Source organism: Dendrobium catenatum, unplaced genomic scaffold, assembly GCF_001605985.2.
Source record: "Dendrobium catenatum unplaced genomic scaffold, ASM160598v2 fragScaff_scaffold_1056, whole genome shotgun sequence".
NCBI classification, from domain to species: Eukaryota; Viridiplantae; Streptophyta; class Magnoliopsida; order Asparagales; family Orchidaceae; genus Dendrobium; species Dendrobium catenatum.
This window is the reverse complement of record NW_021319518.1, coordinates 5,677,877-5,681,564: the sequence shown is the minus strand read 5'-3', so window position 1 is coordinate 5,681,564 and position 3,688 is coordinate 5,677,877. Positions and strand designations below refer to the sequence as shown.

The following is a 3,688-nucleotide window of genomic DNA, read 5'->3' as shown; positions in this document are numbered from 1 at the left end:
TCAGCACATTATCTGATAATGTGATCTCTCCCTTCCGGTATTTTCTTTCGAGCCAATCCTTAAAAATTCAACAATCTTTGATAGGATGGCTGACCACCCGATGGTATGGGCAATAATTTGGGTCACCAGTGTGCTTCGACTCTTCGAGCCACTTGCATTCTGGCAGTTCTAGATCCATTTTCAACACCTGTCGAAATAATTTGGTGACACTCTCCCTCTTGAATGAATATTCTTTATTCATTTTATCTTTGAGGGATTGGAACATTCTATCACCAGTTCCTATTACCTATATCGGGCGTTCTCCACCACCTTGATAAGTTCGTGTCTTATCGTTGCCCCTTAGCATCAGCTTCGACTGGGGGTTGGGGTTGTATGCCTGCTTGGGCTTTTCTTCATACTGCATTGGATGTTTGCCCTTGTCTATGTTATAAATCACATGCTTTTCTTTATTAGCTCTGGAGAAGAACGTAGAGTCGGCCTCACCCCTTCTAGTACCCGGGACCTTAGTCTTCTTGGGCTTATAAGAGTGATTTTTTGATCTGGACAAGTTCAGTTTGTCAAACTTGGCCACTCTATCGAACAAGTCTTGAAATGTGTTGATTGTAGCCATGCACAGGAAGGGTTGAATCTTGTCATCAATATTGCCCATTAATAACTGTACGACATGCTCTTCTTCAAGTTGCTGCTCACATTTCATGCTTAAGTTGCACCAACGAGTGATATATTTCGTCACCGACTCTTCTCTTTTTCTTTTCTCCAGAGCGAGATCAGTGATCGTAATCTTTTTAGTTGCACTAGCAAATTTCTTCACGAACATAGTTTCTAATTATGCAAAAGTCTTCACATAATCATTTGACAATTCTGCATACAATTCGAAAGCAGTCGCTGTTAAACTGCTAACGAATTGTCAAAAGAGTAGGGCATCATTTCCTCCTGTATTCGCACAGGTGGATTTAAACTGTGCTAGGTGTTGCCGAGGATTTCTGTTGCCATCAAAGGTATTGAATTTTGGTACTGAATATCCTTTTGGATATGACACCTGATCATACTCAGCTGGGTACAGGCGACCCTTACCCACCAGCTTCTCTGCCTGGTCAACAGCTATAATTGCCTTGATCTTTTTAATGATAATTTCTTTGAGCTGCGCAGCAGTCACGGGCTCAGAAGTACTTGCAATATTCTGTGGAGTGGGCTGGCGAATGATATTATGGGCTTCGCGACTACCTTCAGGAGCTCCCTGTACTCCTGAACCTGGTGACACTTAGAAGTTTGGAGGGTCAGCAGGAGGATTAGGCATGGCGCCAATAGCAGCATTTTTCTACATCATTGCCCCCATTTGAGCCATCATCTCAGTCATCTTCTCATTTAACTGAGAGATTTCCCTGTCTTTGACCCTCATTTATTGCCTCATTTGTCGCCACATTATAGCGAGTGTGACATTTTTGGCCTCAGAAGAGTTTTCATTTACTTCCTCCACTTCTTCTTCTTCTTGAGAATGACGACTTCTGCCAGTGGTGGACCCTTCTCTATGGCGACGATGGTATACTTGCCTAGGTGGCGGTTGCAAATGATTGTCATCTTCATCATCATAATCGGCGCCATCATCGATGTCTATATGTGTCACCATATAGACAACTTCCATATTCAGAGTGTCATTTATTTCCTGAATTTCTTCATCTAGATTTTCCTTCAGAAATTCATCAATATTTTCTTTCCCTTCAAGGTATTCTTCTTCTTCAATATTATCTCCCCCTTCCATATTTCCTTCTTCTTCTAGTACTCGAATTTCCGAGCGGCGACGCCATTGGATTTTTGGTTCTTGATTAAGCAATGGGACTTCTTCGATCAGTGGGCTGTGGTCGAAGTTAGTCTCTTCTTTTGAAGGGGATGGAAGGTGATGGGATCTCCTAAAGGATTCTCCAAGGTGTCTACCGTCTGGAGGATTGTCATTATGGGTCCTTTTAGGGGCCCACTTCTTACGTTGTTTGTTGATGGGGGCGGAACTCTGGCAAGCAGAACCGGAAGTTACGCCCAGATCAACTCTTCTTTATTTCTTTTCTTCCTTATTTCTTTGAGGCTTTGGCCTCCAGATTTGCTTTCCTTTCAACCGGGACCTTTCAACAGTGGATCCTTGAACATGCGGTTCAGGTGTCACACCCCAATGTTCACCGCGTGAGATTTGCTTTCTTTCTTTTCTTTCTGCAGCAAAGGACAGACGCTCCCTTGGCGGGGTTCTTCTCTTCTCGATCACTAAAGGCCATTGAAACTTCTTCTTTAGACTTTTATCCTTCAGTGTCTTCAATACTCTGTATACTCGAGAGAGCAGAGTTTCAGGCTCTTTCTTCTTTGGAGGAATTGGGGCTTCAGGCCGTTGATCCCAAAATAATTTCTTCAGCTCACTAGTGGAGCTATTTCTCTTTACCCATTTTAAATCAAAAAACTTATTCAGGGTAGGAATATTGGCTTTAGGCACTCGGGCAGACAGGTTGGATGGATGGACTGGGAGTTGCTGTTGTTGAGCTCGAAGTTCAGCATTTTTCTTTCTTCTCTACCTCCTGGTGAGTCTTCCTACAGATGAGGAAGCCTCGATATCATATCTCTCGGGTGCAAACAACTCGGTTGGCTGAGTAATGGTGTTGGTAGTCACCACTGAGATTCTTCCATCAGCTACAATCCTCTTGGTTGATGGGGCCTCAGGCTGTGATAGCCTCTCGAATACAGAAATCATCTTATGAGGATTTTCAACAGTAGGTCGTGGCGCTGGCAGATGCGCACGATGGATAGGAGCATCATCAGCATTAAGTATTCTGGCCGACTTCTCAGTATTCTTGCCATTCACAGGAATGGCGGCACTCCTTAAAGCAATTGCTGGGAAGTCAACGCTACCAAACTGGATGGTAGCTCCGGCATTTCTGGTCTCAATAACAACATTTGCCAGCTAAATCCTGGCTCCTTGTCCCAGCTGGACAGTCATCGGGGTGTTCTGTAGATCCATCTGCATAAATGAAAGGCAAGAGTTAGTAATCATAATCTGATACATCACCCCGCACTTTCAAAATGCAGAGACTTACACAGAACACAAAAATAAGAGATGATAATATTAGTGAGCAATTGAAAAAATATAAATCTAAAATACTGCTAAACAAGTTATCTCAATGGAGAATTTTTTGAATGATCATTCTTAGGATACTTAAAATTTTAAGTACAGATCAATATGGATGCTACTGAGACGACTAGCTAAAGATAGAAAGAGAAACCAATCCCTAGCAGAGTCGCCAGAAATCTGTGGGCTCCAAAAATTTGGCCCCGGCCTCCGCTCGCTTTTTCTTTTTATTCGGCGAGGGAGTTTTAACTGATATAAGTTCTGAGGAAAATTTTGAAAGGTAGAGGAGTTTGTAGATAAGACACTACACAGAGATTACGCCCTCATTTGTGAGGACTTTATAATTTGAGTTCTGATTTCCTATAGGCGCAAGCCCCTATAGTTAATTACCCCACCCAATATTGAGAGAGAACTTTTGATTAAGGCTAGTCGTCAATCAGATACGTATAGAATACATGTTATCTGGCATATAGTAGCAGCAATGGATTTAGGTATAGGAGTTGGGTTTGAATTTGGGTATTTGGAAGGGTTTGAAAAGTTTTATATTTAAAATAGGAAACTGTTGAGTCTAGTAATTAGGTTGTT

At 42.3% G+C, this 3,688-nt stretch overlaps 1 long non-coding RNA gene across 1 annotated transcript in view; it reads left to right on the top strand.

Annotated features, from left to right (window-relative positions):
- The first annotated feature begins 1,398 nt into the window (after positions 1-1,398).
- Positions 1,399-3,688, top strand: part of LOC114580491 — a 5,350-nt gene continuing 3,060 nt past the window's right edge. The window contains exons 1-2 of the long non-coding RNA XR_003701927.1: positions 1,399-1,413; positions 3,393-3,395. This is a non-coding gene — a long non-coding RNA (uncharacterized LOC114580491). The remainder of the gene's footprint in view (positions 1,414-3,392; positions 3,396-3,688) is intronic.